The sequence below is a fragment of the Phascolarctos cinereus genome, unplaced genomic scaffold, assembly GCF_003287225.1.
Source record: "Phascolarctos cinereus isolate Bilbo 61053 unplaced genomic scaffold, phaCin_HiC Scaffold_4;HRSCAF=312, whole genome shotgun sequence".
NCBI classification, from domain to species: domain Eukaryota; kingdom Metazoa; phylum Chordata; class Mammalia; order Diprotodontia; family Phascolarctidae; genus Phascolarctos; species Phascolarctos cinereus.
The window spans coordinates 243,061,503-243,079,926 of record NW_027555847.1 but is presented as its reverse complement, the minus strand read 5'-3'; the positions used below and the strand labels follow the sequence as shown (position 1 = coordinate 243,079,926).

At 34.7% G+C, this 18,424-nt stretch overlaps 1 protein-coding gene across 1 annotated transcript in view; it reads right to left on the bottom strand.

Annotated features, from left to right (window-relative positions):
* Nucleotides 1-18,424, bottom strand: part of DTWD2 (DTW motif tRNA-uridine aminocarboxypropyltransferase 2) — a 128,691-nt gene that overhangs the window by 43,836 nt on the left and 66,431 nt on the right. The window lies entirely within an intron of this gene.

The following is an 18,424-nucleotide window of genomic DNA, read 5'->3' as shown; positions in this document are numbered from 1 at the left end:
CTTCATAATTGTAACAGTTGAGGAAGCAGGAAAGAGCTCATCTTTCTGATTACCTGTTTTGTCTGGATGACTGATATTAAGATAGCAAATTGACTTGACAAGAAAAAGACCAAACATAATTCAACAGGAATATTTTAATAAATGTATCAGTATACAAATGTAGAAGAAAGCCAAAATGATTAAAAGTGTTTTTCTTTAGATAACATTTGAATCTGTGTGTAACAAAAAGAAGTGGGTTTTAGTTCCTTCTCTGACTGGATATTTTGTATATTAATGGGTTATCTAAGATCTGATGGAATTTAATGGCATGTAAACAGCTCTATGATGCTTGAATTGTACACTTCCAAGTGTACAATGCAAGAGCTTGTTTATATTTCATACTTTTTTATACTCTGAGAAAAAAATGTCAAAGAAAAACTTTTGGATTTGAGGAAAAGAGAGACCAACTCAAAGGTAAACTTTTTTAAAAAGAGCTTTGTGACACTCGCTTATGCACTCATGTTATTCTAGTTACTAAAATTTTCAACCATCAGAAAAAAAATCTAGTTGTCTTTGCAAGTGCTTTTTGGAACTAAAGCTAGTATCTTGGATTAACTGATGCCTGCTAGTGCTTTTTGAATACACTCGTTCTGTTTCTTACTTTAAAAGAAAAATAAAGACAAGATTGTTGGACCAGTATTGCAGTTTTATAGTGTAATTTCTAATAAAAAAAAATCTGAATATCAAAATTGGTGTATTTAAAGCCTAACACCATTCCAATAAAGACACAAAATTTCTTTTGATGTTTGTTTGAAGCTCTTCAATCTCCTTACAAGCTAAATGATAAATCTTTTCTGAATAACTCATAATCAACAGTTGGGTTATTAGCAAGGTGAATTTTTTATGTGCTTTGTACAAACAAGCATGTAATTTTAGAACTAAAATGCTGCTTTCATTTTGATAACTACCAACGATTCATATTTTCATTTGCATAATGAATTTTCACAATTTGAATTTTTTTCCCAGTCACCAATAATATTATGCAAGTTAGAATTTCATTGCATTTTTAAATCTCTGGATCATGCAAAAAAATAAAAAAGAAGAGAAGAAAGTAATTGAAACTGAACTACCTTTTCTAATGTTTTTTAAAAAGCAATATAATGTCATTTTATGTATATTAGATGTGATTTTTTCTACATTCTATTGAAATTGTGGAAATTGAAATCTTTATGTGTGTTGGGAAAAATTATCTTGAACTCAGTTATACCTGTTATGTACAAAAGACCACAAGAGGGAAATCTTTTAAACGGTTTTTTGTTCTACAGTATGATTACATTAGTAATGTCAATATTTGACCTGTAAAATGTGTTATCCTTGAAAAAAATATATAGTTAGAACATTAAAGTAAATCTATCCAAAAGATGAAGACTAATTTTTTTTAAAAGTTGTAATATGTTGTAGTCTAGATACAGAATTTGGGAGCAAAAACTAGTTTTCATTTGGAATGATTCTGAAATGTGAGAATTTACTAAATATAAGTGAAACTTCATTGTTTGAGAATGGGAGTAAACGCTAATAGAATGTACATCATGTATCCTTCAGAGAAATCATTTTTCAAAGATCATGTGGTTTAGAAATAAATTGGATAAACAATGAAAAAGGAAAAACATGAAGGGGTTCAACTCAATGAACTCTAAGGTCCCTTCCAACACTAAATGTAGGATTCTATGTTGGCCTCATATTTGCCCCATTTGGGTTTCTGGATTCCAATACATAGATATCTTGGAAGCAAAGATCAAAAAATTTCAAAAGGTCTAACAGTCCAATACTGAAATATAATAGATATTTTTCAATATTTGTTCTAAGTTATAAATCAAGGATTGAATATTTTATCAGCTACCCAGCATTGTTTTGTGCATTAAATTAGCAACACAAAAACATAGCTGACATTATTATGCTGACCATTAAGGAAAACATAAGAAAAATTTACAAAATGATCATTATTCTCCAATACGATTTTTCACATTTTCTTCTTTTTTCTTTTTTTTCTTTTGATTTTGTTTTATTGTCTCTTGATGTCTCATGAAGTCATTGGCTCCCACTTGCCCAATTCTAAATTTTAAGGAATTATTTTCTTCAGCAAGCTTTTGTACCTCCTTTTCCATTTGTCCAATTTTACGTTTTAAGAACTTTTGAAGTTCTCTTCTTCGATTAATTTTTGTACCTCTTTTTCCATTCAACCAATTCTGCTTTTAAGGAATTCTTCTCTTCAGTGAATTTTTGTACCTCTTTTTACATTTGGCCAATTTGCTTTTCAGGATATTTTTCTCTTCATTAGATTTTTGTGTCTCTTATCATTTGGACTATCCTGTTTTTTAGGGTTTTATTTTCTTTAGTATATTTTTGTTCCTCCTTTACCAAGCTGTTCACTCTTTTTTCATTATTTTCTTGCATCATTCTCATTTCTTTCCCCAATTTTTCCTTTACCTCTCTTACTTGATTTTTAAGCTTTTTTAGTTCTTCCAGGGTCTGGGACCAATTCATATTTTTCTTGGAAGCTTTGGATACAGGAGTTTTGACTTTGTTGTCTTCTTCTGAATTTGTGTTTTGAGCTTCCTTGTCACTATAGTAACTTTCTATAGTCAGGATAATTTTCTGCTGTTTGCTCATTTTCCAGCCTACTTCTTGGATTTTAATTCTATGCTAAAGTGGGGCTCTTCTTCTGGAATGGCGGGGGCACTATCCCAAGCTTTGGGTTTTTGTGCAGCTACTTTCAGAGATAATTCTGGGGACCTGTAAGTTTTTGGTTATTCTAAGGTGGCATGATCTGGGGAGAGGTGTGTTTACTACTCACCTAGCCTGTACTGTGAGTGACCACAAGCACTCTTTTCCACCCTGAAACTGTGACCAAGTCTCAGCTGTCCTGCAGCTACAAGCTCTGGTGTGCTAGTGGTACTCCTTGCCCTGAGACTGCGACCCAGGACTGTGACCCACATCCAAGAATGGGCAATGGGTCCTGTCCCCAGTGACAACAAATGTACCTCTGTAATCTCCTTCTGACCAGATGTCTGACCCCCTTACCATCTGTGGACTGAGAGGTCTGGAAACTGCCATTGCCCCGACTGACTCAGTAGCCCCAAAGGCCTACTGCTGGATCACTGGGCCACAGCCTGCGGTGAAACTCTCATCCTGGTGCAACAGACCTTTCCTCTTGACCTTTTAAACTGTCTTAGACTAGAAAATTGTTTCACCCGCTTCTTTTGTGAGTTCTACCACTTCAGATTTTTGTTTTGAGGCATAATTTAAAGTTGCTTAGAGGGGTTTTAGAGAGAACTCGGGCAAGTCCCTGCCTTTTCTCCACCATCTTGGCTCTGTGGTCATTATTCTCAAGGAGTTTACAATCTTTTGGGGATGAGATTACCAATTACTAACTGGTCTGGTAAAGCGCACAAGTGCAATAAGTATCTGGATAAAGGAGAATAGTGGGATTAGGTTTGTAGAGAAGACTCCATGAAGCAAAGTGGGATTTGAGTGGATGCTTAAAGGACAAGCAGGATTTGGTTAGGCAGAAAGGCAGGAATAGTACAGGAACAGGCATTATAGGAAAAGAGCAAAGAAAAAAATGAAATAATTTTACTCTCAAAAAGTGATATCAATAATACTAACATTTATATACAATAGACTTGTCAACAACAGGACTAGATACTCTGTGAGGTCAATTCTTTATCCTATGATTTTAATGTAAAATAATAGTTCAAAGAATTATAACAAGCCTCAATAATTTTATATAATAACAAACTTCAAATGTCAGAACTGAAAATAACATTTAAAACAGATAAAAAACAATAACCCCATATGGCATATTTCAGCATCGCACTTATTATTAACTAATCCCTATAGAATGCTCACTTTTGATGCAGTAATATTCTCTTCGCACACATGGAGATATTCATTAAAAACAAATCACGTTAAAAATTCAAAGAAAAGAAAATGAAAAGAAAATATACTTTAAGAAGGACTATTAAAATAACAAAATAGTATCATATTTTAAACTTTTTCAAAAAAACTTAAATTAGAGTATCATAAAATCACAGCTTAGAGTCAGAAGAGACTTAATAGGTGATCTAATTCAAACTCTTTGTTTTACAAATAAAGAAATTAGGCCCAGGAAGCTTAAGTGATTCTTGCCCAAGGTCAAACAGGAAATAAGTGTCAAAGGTGGGATATGAATTCAATTCCTTTAACTCCAAGGCCATTTCCACCATACCATAAAACATATTTTGCAGTATTCCCAAATTTGAAAACATTTTATATGGTTTTATTGTTGTCCACATTTCTAATGTCTACCTTAAAGTTCTCAATAGATTTGTCTCAACTTGCCACAATGTTCCTACCTCAAATACTACCCCTTCTTCACTTACTAGAACCCCACTGCCCATCTGATTCCACTACTTCATTGTTTCACTAATACTAAGAGTCCATTGTTCTGCCAATTTAAAAAAAGTCACAAATTCTTCTGAAAGTATTTTTCAGCCATGAAGATTTTCACTGAAAATGCACGACCAAAATGCTAATGGTAATTGTGTGTATATGTCTATATACATTTATATCAATGTATATAAATATGAAAAGTTTTGTTCCAAGGAGGAGGAATTGGCATTTGAATTGAAGGTTCAAGGAAGAGAAATATTTCAATAGGCTAAAATGTGGAAGAAATCTACACATGGAATGAAGGAGAAAGTAGGATGAGATTAGTGAACAGCCTTCATTCTAATTTAGACTGAATATATAACTAACAAAGGAAAGAAGTATGAAATAAGGCTAAAATAATAGACTGGAGATAGATTATGGGAGCCCCTGAATACCAAGATAGGGGAGCCATTAAATTTCTAAGAAGGAAGAGATGTTATCATGCCTGCCCATGATGAAGATTACTATGGAAACAGTTTAAAGGATGAATTAGAGAAATGAAAAACTTGAAGCAAGAAAACGATAAAGTTATTACAGCAGTCCAAGCAAAAGGTAATGAGGAACTTGAGTTAGAGTGGTTGCAATGAAAATCAAAAGGAGAATATAGTTATTTTTGTACTGGCCAAATATCCCATAAACGATGTCTCAAAAGTCTTAGTGCAGGTTTTAAAGCTATTAAGGTTTTTAAATCACTAAGCTTAAGTTTAAGCTACTACTTGAGCTATTAAAGTTTTAAACTGCACTAAGACTTTTTGAGACACTAACTGTATTAGCATAGAGTTAAAGGTTAGCAAATCTGAATGTTAATTTTATTTCTGTATCTAAAAATGAACAATTTGTATTAGATTATTTCTAAGATCCTTTTCAGACCCTAAAATTTTTATTTCAAGCATTTTCACTCTGACACTATGTGCCTTTAGGTAAATCAATCTCTCTGTGCTTATCGTCTTCCTTTGAACCATAAGGATAATACTAGCCTAGACAGACTAAGAGACAGAGAGACAGACAGACAGAAAGAGAGACAGACAGAGTGAGAGACAGAGACAGAAAGAGACACAGACAGACAGAGACAGAAAGACAGAGAGGGACAGAGACACAGAGAGAGACAAAGACAGAGAGACAGAGAGAGACAGAGTTCTTATGTGGATAGGCATATCAAGATGAGGTGATTATGGTGATAATTATAGTAACAATAGCTAAAATGCAAGCAATGTTTTAATGTTTTCAAGGGGGTTTACATACTCTACAATCCTGTGAAGTTGGTGCTATAGGAATTATTATACCCATTTTATAAAATAGGAAGCTGATCAGAAAAATTAAGATGAATTACCCATAATTATATGGCTAATAAGGTCAGAAAGAAGGTTTGAACCTAGATCTTCTTGAATCAGCATTCTAGCTACTTTACACACTTGACTGAAGATAGAATAATAGATGTGGAAGTACTTTTGAAAAATTGGAAGGCTTACATAGATGTAATGTATTATAAAATATTTTATTTGAATGAAAAATCACATCCAGTGGATACTATTACAAATCCTTGTCAATTTAAGCAATCCATTTACTTAATAAGTTACTATAGACTGCTGGGATAAATTGACCTCAAAGCCAGGAAAACTTGAGTTCAGGTCAAACTTCTGACACATCTTGCCTGGATGACCCTGAGGGAATCACTTAAATTCTCTAAGTGTGAATGTCGTACAGAAGGTGCCAATTTTCACTGGTAGAGGGAGTTTAAATATTTGAGAGTTCTATATATCAATGAAATTATAGGTCCAGTATCTATCCTATTTAGGTACAGTAACTTATAATAATAGCATATTGATAGAGCACTGTAATTATACTATTATTTGAATCATACATATATATATATATATATATATATATATATATATATAATGCAATCTGAATAGTAATAATATAATATGCATTGTGTCCCAAAAGTTTTAGTGCTATTTTAAGTTTTAATAGCTTAAAATAAAACTAAAATTTTTGAGACACACTATTTTTAAATGTGTGTTTCAGGTAAGGGCAGTTATGAACTGTTTTTCTTTGTTCATTTGTTTTATAAAAATGGTTCCTTTGGCAGCTAGAGAGTTGTTGACTATATTGGAGATCCAATTATCAGATGAAATTTTCATTCTCAGGGTCTACACTAGATTTGGCACCTATCACTTGACCTGTCACTTTAATGAAATGACAGCTGAGAATATGTTGGGGACCCAGATGCAGAAACATTTGGAAAAGAGGTTTGAGCACTCACACATTTGCATTCCATCTTATCTAAAAGTGAAAAGAACACTAGGCTTAGAGTAAGAAGATTTGGTTTGAAATCTAAGCTCTATTATTGTTTCCTTTAGGCAACTTACAACTTCTTTGGGACTTCCTCAATTTTCTATAAAATGAAGTGCCTAAACTAATGTTCTCCAAGGGTCCATATGACTCTATTATTCTATGCTAACCATGTTTTAGAAATCATTTATCTATATCTAAAATCCTAGCCTCTCTTAAGATCCAGTACTATTTGTCCAACTGCTGCCAGGTTATCAGTAAATGTTGCAAAATAGTATATTTTCGATACCTTTGTATTCAATTGACTGAAGAAGATGTGGTCTGCTGCCAGAGATCGATCGTGAAAACTAGTTTCCTTTTCATTTTTTTCCTCAAGGGTACCCTAACATGTATATGGATTATTCTAAAAAAAACTTTTATAGAGAGGAAAAAGCAGGCATATAGTTGGTATGTATTGATATTCTCTGAAGTAGTATTTTTCAGCAAGATTTTCCCCACTCATTCATTTATCTTATCTTTCATATATCTTGCCAATGATCTAACTGCTAAATTAAACAGTTTTTTCACAGTATTTATTCCATTTGACTTCCCTGCAAATTTTGACACCGTTCAAGATCCTTTTCCTGGATACTGACTCTGCTTTTTTAGTTTCTGTAGTTCACTTCTCTCTGTTGCTCTGTCTCTCCCCTTTCCTTTTCTATTCCCTTTCTCTTCTCCTTGTCTAACCATTCTTTCTCCATCTCCTTTGCTCAACCATCACTCGTGTCCCATCCCCCAAGCCACTGGAGTTTATTGATTAGAGCAGAGACAGGTCAAACCTGCACTTTAAGAAAATCAGGGATGCAATAATGAATTAAATGGAGGGGTGTGTGAAATGTTACCTATTTTGCTATTTACTTCCTTGGATTCTTCATTCTTGTTCTCATCCTTTAAAACAAGGACTAAACATTCATAAATATATATATATATATGCATATATGTATGCATATATATGTATATGCTACAATGCATATGCTAATTTTATTGTACTCGTTGGTAACAAACTAATTGAATACAAAAGCCACTTCTCTTCCATGAGGGATAACATTTATTATAAATACCAGTAGATAAATTACCACTTAAGGGACAGGAACTGGACTCTCGATTTCATTAGTACAGAAAATTACCAGGTGAAGAAACTTTATAGAATCGTAAATTGCTATCTCCTATGCAGTCTTACTTAAATATTAAGTGACTTGCCCAAAATCAAACAGCCAGTATATTTCAGAAGCAATACTTGCACCCAGTTCTCCCTGTCTTATTTATAGATACTCTCAGGATAGTTTGGTTTAGCTGGGTTTCATTCCAAACTCTTTGGAGCATTTCGTCCCCTATATGAAGCAGTGTTCATATATCCAATATGAATCCTGAGAGCATCTGTAAATGAAACTAGAAGAATACTAAACAAACATGAAATAATACAGATTGCTAACACTTCTATGGCAAATCATAGGTCAAATCCCCATCCCTATCACTACAGAAAAATGAAAAAAATCCCATAGGAGATGAGGTCACTAAGAGAGAGCACAGAAGGATGCCTAGCATGGAGCAAAATATGAATGGCAGTACAGAAAAGAAGACTGATGAGGAGCAGTTAGGCAGGTGGAGAACCAGGAAATAGTGTCATCATAAAAGGCAAAGGAAAAGAGTACACAAGGTAAGGGGGAGGGGTGCAAGGGGGGATAGGTCAATATATTGAACACTGCAGAGAGATCAAGGATGAAGACAAAGATTGGTGACTTTGGAGAGAAGAATCATAAAGGATAGCTTGTGCAAAGTCCACATAAGAGAGTCATTGCTTATTAATGGTAAGGTTCTCCAGATTATCTTACTCATGAATGGTATTAAATTAACTATATTCAAGCTCTGGAATAGTACAGATCATCCTCAATATGAGATCCATAAGAAATATCAGCCTCTCCACCCACATTAGAAAAACAAAGTTGATAAAGACTGTACATTTCATATATTATGACATTCACTTACAGCTTAAGTTAGTCCATCAGTATATACACACAAATATACATACCTATACCTATAATATACATCTATGCATATATATATACATATACAAAGACATACATACACACATACAAACACATATCAGACACTGAAATGAACAATAAACTAAACACACAATTGAATGGTGCTATGAATTGGATCACATTTATTAAACTGCACACATCACTTTCAATAATCCCAAGTTGCTCCCTATGATAAAAGACAATATTTTAAATCTCAATATTAACCTGGGAGTGCTGTATGGATGCCTACTGAAGAACATGACAATGTCAGAGGACCCAATATTACAAGTAATCTACAGTGTAATGGGAAAACATACAGTGGGTAGCACTTAGACAAGTCACTTACCATCTCTAGGGCTCAGTTTCCTCATATGCAAAATGAGTTAAACTAGTTGACCTCTAAGATCCTTTCCAGTTCTAAATCATAGAACGTAGGTTTTCTGACACCAAATGTGTGTTTTTTCTACTATATCATACATTACAATAGTTCAGATTCCCTTTGTTTACAACTTTGGGATCACATTATTGCAGCTTTCATATTAAAAATCTATTGTTTTAGGGATAATGATTTTTAAAATTAAATACATCTCTAAGTATTTAATCCTAAAGGAATAACCCCAATTATACTGAGTCTTTAAGTTGAAATAAAATGGAAAAATATTCAAAGGATAAAAAATATGAACCTAACATTGTTGCTTTTTTAAACAGGGGATTTAATTCCTTTGAGCTTTTGATGTCAGTTAGTCAAGAGACATTTATTAATCACCTACTACATGCCAGGCCCTGTGCTAAGAACTGAGAATATAAATACAGTCTATGCCATCAAGAAGTTTCCAATCTAATGGGGGAAGGGAACACTGAAAAAGAAGACAGAAACGGAGGGAGTGGAAGAGGAAAAAAAGAAACCTGGAGCATGATGGAGATTTCCAAAGGAGTCCAAAGCAGGTACTGTTGTTTATAACCCTATTTGGGGTGTTTGGTTAGCTTTTTTTGGCAAAGAAACTACAGTAATTTGTCTTTTCCTTCTCCACTCATTTTACAGATAAGGAACTGAGGCAAACAGTGTTAAGTGAGTTGCCTAGAGTCACACAACTAGTAATTGTTTAGGTCAGATTTAAATGAAGATGGGTCTCCCTGACTCCAGGCCTGGCTCCCTATTCACTGTACCACCTAGCTGCCTGTAAATATCAAAAAAGCTGTGTAGCTGGTGGGAAATGTGAAGAAAAAGTGTGCTGAATCGCCTCTCTAAATAGAGGCCCTGGAGGCCATGACCCTGCCCTCCAGTTAAAGGGTCCAATCTGAGGGGCAAAAAGAAATGATGAGACATCAGTACCAGGCAGATTGAGTCTCTCAGAACGAGATTTCTCAGTGATGAGGTTCCTTGGGAAGTAAGGCATGATGGAGGATTTCAAAGATATCCAGAAGCAGTATAGTTGGTGGGGAATGGGGATTCCCAGAAAATGCTCCTTTCCTATGTTCTTACAGGAAACATTTAGTTTGCCTTATATTTAATGGTTTTAAATACATATTGTTAATCAGTACTATCTACATAATACACCATACACAAGTGATTATTACTATGTGAATTATTCCATTATAGAATTATTCTTATATACATAATATATATTCTATGTATTTCATTAAGCTCTGAATATTTTCTTACTATTGAATTTAAAATACAAAAATATTTATAATTGTACTTTATTCAGTTTTCAAAAAGCTTTCCCATATTTGCTTTCATATGGGTTCTTGCCAACCCCATTACATTGACAGAGAAGACATTATTTCCATATCATAGTTAAGGGAACTGAGGAGCCTGTTTAAAGTCACATGTTTAAAATCTTGATATCATACTATCTCTCTCTCTTTGTATTAAAGCAACATATACCATTTTTAAAAGATGGCATTTTATATTTATGTTTATATGTATATTTATAAAAGCAGATAGGGGGCACAGTGGCCAGAGCACCAGACCTGGAGTCAGGAAGACTCATTTTTATGAGTTCAAATCCAGCCTTAGACACTTACTAGCTGTGTGACCCTGGGCAAATCACTTGACCCTATTTGCCTTAGTTCATCATCTGTAAAATGAGCTGGAGTAGGAAATGGCAAACCAATTCCAATATCTCTGCCAAGAAAACCCCAAATGGGGACTGAAACAACTGAACACACACATATCTTTTATACATGTGAAAAAAGTTGTGTCCTAAACCACATTTATATTCACAGAAATATTAAATATATGCAGCTGTTTTTAAATAGTTCTTCAGTTCTCAAATCTCTAACTATTTTTCTAGAAACATGAATTCTACTACGCTATGATACATATATTGCTATAAGTTATATTTTTTCTTTATACTATGGAACATGAAGCTCCCATGATGCAATTTTCAAAAATCTTTACTAGTAATAGAAAATAGCAAGATTTTCATTTATTTTTATTAGTATTCACTAGGAATATTCTGATTTATAAAATAGTAATAACCACAAATGGAAAATAATATTTCTATCTAATGAAAATCAGAATGATAACAAACTTTTAAACTTCTTTTTAGAAGCCTAAAGCTTAGTTTGGAAAGTGAGATAGAAAATCCATCATTGTCAGTGTAAGAAAATAAAATAACTGGAAATGATATTTTTTCAAAGATAGAAAATAAATAAAGCTGACAAATGATGACACTTGAAAATGCTGGCACTATGAATGTTACAAATATTTATGCTTTTGTAAGTAATGAAAAGGAAAGATTGAGAGTGCTACGGTTGAGGGCTAGACATCTGTAGTTTGTAAATACATAAAGGTTCACACTCAGATATAATTTTGCAGTTACCAGATTAATATGAACTAAATGAAGGAAAACAGAGAGACTATGATAAACATCTCCCACTCATCTTTACTCAAACCTACAAACTCACCTTTACTGAAACCTTCATTCTTAATGAATTTTTTTCCCAGAAGCACTAGCATTTTATAGCAAAGTATATTTCCTGCTTCACAGATGGATTTGTATGCATGTATATAGCTCCACTGTAGCTGTGATTTCAAAAAAAGGAATACTATAAAACTACATTCCAAAATAGTACCAAGTTACCGCATTGCAGGCAGCCATTTTAAGAAATAAAATAAAACACATATCTAGTTTTCATTTTTATTTTATATTTGGCATTGAAATATTAATCACTCAACATATTTTAAGTCCTATCTTTTTCAGAAAAGTAAATTCAAGATCCACCTCAATAAATCTGAAGAATAATTTCACTTAACAAATATTTGCCAAACTAAGAACAAACTAAACCATCAACCTCCTCCAATATATCTCAATGTTCATATGAGAACAAAGAAACATCATCTGTTACTGCTTTTCCCCGAATTTCCATTCACCTATTTCCCTAAATCTTCTTTTCTTCAGGGAAAATATGCTCATCTGAATTATTTCAAGCCAACTCATCCTAGTCACTCCTCTTTTCATAATTCCAGATTATTAGTCATCCTCATAAAAAGAAGAGACTAACAGTCTCTTGCAGTCCACTGGGCCCCTAGGTTTGTAACTCATGAACTAGACCTAAAGCTCTGAGCTCACAAGGACCCAAGTCCATATCTTAGGACCTTTTCAAATCTCATGTTTCCCTTGAGAACATCTGGATTTAACTCATTTCTAGCTCTTACTTAAGTGTACTAAGTTCCCTTGCAAATACTAACCTAATGGAGTTCAGAACAAGTTTATCACACTTGCAAAGAATACAGAAAGGACCTTATTTGAGATTTAAGAAAACATCCTCCTCAATAAGTCCCAATGTTCTCCTCCCACACTGCCCCCTAAGAACATTCATAACTGTTCTAAACTTATATCAGTAACCTGAAATTGAGGTTGCTCTAGATAGTTGCTAGGGGGTCAACCCACTGCCCAAGTGAGCTCTACCTTCTACAATACCTTTAGAGAGTTGATCCACATAGACAGTGGGATTGAGGCTCCCCCAAATGCAGAAGGAATGCAGTAATGCTAGGAGTCAAGCAACCAACTCATGGCCCTCTTTAGTCCAGGTGACTCAGAGTAAGAGAGGAAGGCATCATGGCTCTATATCTGGTTCCACAAGCCCCCACTTTGAATTAGGAACTCCTTAGCTGGATACTGTTACTCCCTAACCCCTGGTCTATACAATATTGTGCCCTTTCTTTCCGCCTTCCTCCCTCCTCCCTCTCCCTTGCATTTTCCCTCTCCTTCCTGCAGATCAGCACTGCTCCAGTTGCTTATTGCTTTCAGAGACAGACTCTTCATCACTAGGCTACCTTGCTATTGCCATTTCTACCTCTGAGTCTACTGCCAAAGCTATTTTTACAGTACTAGTCACTTCCTCAGACAAGAACTAGAATTTTTTTAGGATGAACCAGAGTAAACCAATAATACTCAAGGACTGTCAAACACACTTCCAGGTCTTTTGTTAGTCAAAACAATAGCCCAACCCAGCTAACCAGAAAAGGCAATACTAATTACTCTTCTGGCACTATGGAGATCATTCTTTTTTTTTTCAATTTTATCAATTTATTGATTTATCAACAATCACTTCAATATGCTTTTGAGTTTTAAATTTTTCTCCCCCTTTCCCCCCACCCACCCTCCCCAAGATGGTGCACAATCTGATATAGGGTTTACATTTACATTCCTATTAAACATATTTTCACATTAGTGAAGTTGTAAGTAAAAATTAAAAACAATAGGAGGAACCATCAGAAAAGATGAAACAAAACTCAATAGAAGATAAAAATAAGTGACAGTGATTCGACTTGCATAGTTCTTTCCTTGGATGTGGACAGCATTTTCCATCCCGAGGCCTCTGGAGATGTCTTAGATCCTTGCAATGCTGAGAAGGGTTCAGTTTAACAATATTAGTCATCGCATAACGTGGCTGTTATTGTATACAAAGTCCTCTTGGTTCTGCTCATTTCACTCAGCATCAGACCATATAAGTCTTTCCAGGTTTTTCTGAAGTCAGCCTGTTCATCATTTCTTACAGCACAATAGTATTCCATTACATTCATATACCACAACTTGCTCAGCCATTCCCCAATTGATGGGCATCCTCTCAATTTCCAATTCTTTGCCACCACAAAATATGGAGACCATTCTTAAGACCCTGTGAATCAACCTTTTCAACCACAAGCATTGTCCCTTCAACAAACATTTATTAAGCACCAATGAGGAACTGTTTGAGGGCTAGGAAATTCAAAGGCAAAAGCTGTCTTTGCCTTCAAAATGCTTATATAGGGTGGGAGCAGAGTGGGGCAGGGGGCAAATAACTTGTACCCAGAGGTATATACTAAGCAATATCAAAAGAAAAGAATCATGAAAAGACTTTGAATTGGAAGCAGCCAAAAACCTGAGAAGCAAAGGTTGGGATTCTGAAAGCCAATAGGAAACAGGAGAATATTTTAGGTATGGGGTAGGAGATGGAATGTTGAAGTCAGGAAATAGCTAATAGATCAGTCTGACTGGACTAGACAGTGTGTGCATCATAAACATATTAGAAGGGCAAGGAAGAAATTTCTTTTTGGATCTATGTCTAGGGGAAGAGTTCATGATCAAACAAGGGATAAAGAGAATGACAGAAGATAAAATGAAAAATTTCAAATACATAAAATTAAGAAATGTTTGCACAAAAATATCCAATGCAGCTAAAATAAGAAGGGAAAAAACATTTGCTGCAAGTTTCTCTAGCAAAGTTCTCATTTAAAAGATATATGAGGAACTGATTCAAATCTATAAAAAACAAGAGCAATTCCCCAACTGATAGTCAAAGGATATGATCACTCAGGTTTCAAAAAAAAAAATATGGGGGGCAGCTAGGTGGTGCAGTGGATAGAATACCGGCCCTGGATTCAGGAGGACCTAAGTTCAAATCCGGCCTCAGACACATAACACTTACTAGCTGTGTGACCCTGGACAAGTCACTTAACCCCACTGCCTAGCCAAAAAAAAAAAATCCAAGGTATCAAAAACCATGTGAAAAAATTGCTTCAAATCACTAATAGAGCAACACAAATTAAAACAATTATAAAGATAACTGAAAAGCAACATGACAAATGATGGACAGGCTATGGGAAAGCTGGTACATTAACAAACCATTGGTGGAACTGTGAATTGGTCTAGCAATTCTGGAAAGCAATTCGGAACTACATTCAAGAAATCTCTGTACTTTGGGCATACTTTGGGTATATTCCAAGAAATCTCTATACTTTGCGTATATTTTAACCAAGCAATACCACTATTAGGTATATGCCCCAGAGAAATCAAAGAAAAGGAAGGACCAATTTGTACAAAAATATTTACAGCAGCTATTTCTGTTACAACAAAAAAGCTAAAAAAACTAATAGGCAATCCATCAATTAGAGAATAGCTGATTAAGGTATAGTATATTAATATAATTGGCTACTATTATACCATAAGAAATAACAAAAGGAATAGGTTCAAAGAAGCCTGGCAAGACTTTTATGAACTGGGTGGGACAGTGACCACCGAAATCAAGAGTTTGGAGTCTGAATCAGAGATCAGGAGATGTCTTTATTGTTTCTTGTGAGAAAGGGCACAGTCCATGTGGCTGCTCAAGAAACGGCAGCCAGGGAGTACGCCACTAGCTGTGTGAAGCAAAGTTTTGTAGCCCTAACTTGTACCTCCTCCCACTCTCTTACCTCTTTCCCCCATTGGCTGGGTACTCAAGGCTTACAATCTAAATGCGGCAACTAATACCCAATAGAAGCAAACATACTCATATTTGGGAAATAGATGTATGCCTGTGCCAGGAAGCTGGAGTGACCAGGAACTGCCTGTGCTGACTGTGCTGATTCAACTCAGGGCTTAGGCCTGAGGAAATTGCACTTTAGGGCATCTCTCACAGTAAATGATGAAGAGTGAAGTGAGCAGAACTAGGAAAGACAATTAATATAAAAACAACATTGTAAAGGCAAATAACTTTGAAAGGCTTAAGAATTATAATCAATACAATGATCGACCACAATTCAGCGGATAATCAATCAGTACACAGATGAAGAAGAACGCCACTTATCTCCTGACAGAGAAGTAGTAAACTCAAGATGAAGAATGAGACTTTTTTTAGTCATAGTTAATACAGGAATTCTTTTTGCTTGACTATACATACTTGTTACAAGGTTTTGTTTTTCTTATTTCTTATTTTTCCCCAATAGCTGGGGAGATAGAAGGGAAAATGAATGCTTGTTAATTGAAAAAAAAATTAGTTATACAAGAAAGGGAATAAACTGTCCATATCATTTGATCCAGAGATATACCTCCAAGGTATATTCTCCAAAAAGATTAATGATTTTAAAAGTTCCCCTATATAGCAAAATATTGATAGCAAAACTTTTTGTAGTAGCAAAGTAATTTAATTATTCATTATTATTTGACAAAGCAATACCATTAATGAACACATGCTCCAAAGATGAAAGAAAAGTTTCCACATGCCAAAATATGCAAAGCAATACTCCAAAGTAACAAAAACAAATGTAAAATAACTCCCTATAAACAAATTGGGTATAAATCAATTACAGAAAATCAAAAACTTTGGTATATAAATGTAATTGTGCACTACAGCACTACAAGAAACATCTGTCACCTAAGAGTTTGGTTCTAACAGGGCTGCTGCAAAAATTGCTCTAATTCTCACATCCACCCCAGTCGTGCTAACAAAGGTTCAGCTGACAGTTGGCAGAATTGTCTCTTGCCCTTAGAGAACCGAGCACAAAAAATCTCAGATAGTCCTAAGGATAACATTTTTTTTTTGGTGAGGCAATTGGGGTTAAGGGACTTGGCCAGAGTCACACAGCTAGCGAGTATTATGTATCTGAAGCTGAATTTGAACTCAGGTTCTCCTGACTCCAGGGCAGGTGCTCTATCTACTGCGCCACTTAGCTGCCTCATAAGGATAACTTCTAAAAGGGCCCTTATGCCAACAGCCACAGCTTCTCCTCAAGTTCTCACTGCTCAGCTCTCATTGGCATTCTCTATGGCAGCAGTTCTCAAAGCGTGGTCCATAGACCTTTGGGTGTTTCTGAGACCCTTTCAAGGGGTCCATCAGGTCAACACTATATTTATAGTAATACTAAGACATTGTTTATTAAAATACTCCCTTTTCCAAATACAATCTGTATAAGGGTGAATTTTCTTCACATACCTTAACTAAAACAACATATCACAGCAGACTGAATGCAGAAACAGATTTAGCAGTTTTCTATTAAGCCAGGTATTAAATAGCTTTGCAAAAATATATAAAACAATGACACTTTTCACTTATTTTTGTTCTAGAAAATATATTTTTATAAAATATGGCATTTATATTAACATGTAATGGTTTATTATTATTATTTTTAAATAATTAATGCATATTTTAAGATTTATCCATTTTAATTTTTAGTCTGATATTGATGTAATCCACATAAACAAAAGGCCTTTGTGGTTTTCAATAATTTTTAATTGTATAAAGAGGTCCTGTGACCAAAACGTTGGAGCACTACTACTCTATAGTCTTTGTATGTCTCCCTTTCTACAACTATCTACCTTTAACCTCTATTGGGAACAAATGCTCATCTAGCCTCCGGAGCCCAGTAAAACTAATTTTAGGTCCCGTCTGTTTCTTCTCTTCCTGACCTCTATTTCCCATTCCTAAATCCTATTCAAGTCACATAGAAGATACAGTTAATCCCACTACTTTCTCAGGTGTAAGTGCCAATGTCTGAGGCCAGCAGGGATGTAAATACTCTCCATCTATAAACAGTGACTACTATTAAATGGCTGTTTGATATTACCTTCATTTTAGATTATAGAAAGACTCCTCCTCTCCCCCCTCTTTTTGCTCTGAACAGTGGCATGGCATTGGCCTGGGGACCCCACAATCCTACTCAACTATATCAAGTGTCACTCATGGAGAGGTCAGGTTATGGGAGCAACAGGACAATGAGAATCACAACAAAGTAACAAAAATAACTTTCATTAAAGCTGATTTTTAAAAGATTAGATAGGGGAGCTCACACTACTAACAAGAGAGGAAAGCCAAGGCAAAACTCTGCAAAGTGACTAGAGGAACCTTACAGTTTAAATGTCTTGATCCAGATGAAGGTTTGAACCAAGCCAGTGAGCATAATACTTTATGCAAAAGATAACTAGGAATTTGACAATATAAGAACATACTCTTTCGAAAAGTAGAATAAGAACATTAAAATTAGTCATCATTATAATAGTGGAAAGTTTCATTTATACACATAGCTTTGATAATTAAATGTATGCATTTTAGAAAACTTAAATGGAGGAAAAGGGATTTCTAAGAAAACAGCTTTAGAAATTGCCATGGAGTATGAGCAATTTTTAGAATTTAATACCTTAATTGATTCATTTATATATCCTATTATATTTATATGCAAATTAAAACCAAAACTTGACTGTCCATAGCATGCACTTAAATCTCTCCTCTACTGTGTCCATACTCTCTCACTTAGTGACCTCATCAGCTCCCATGGATTTAACTATTATATCTATGAAGATGACTCAGAGATCTATAAATTCTGCCCTAGTCTGTCTCCTGAGCTCTAGTACTGAATCACCAATTATATACCAAGC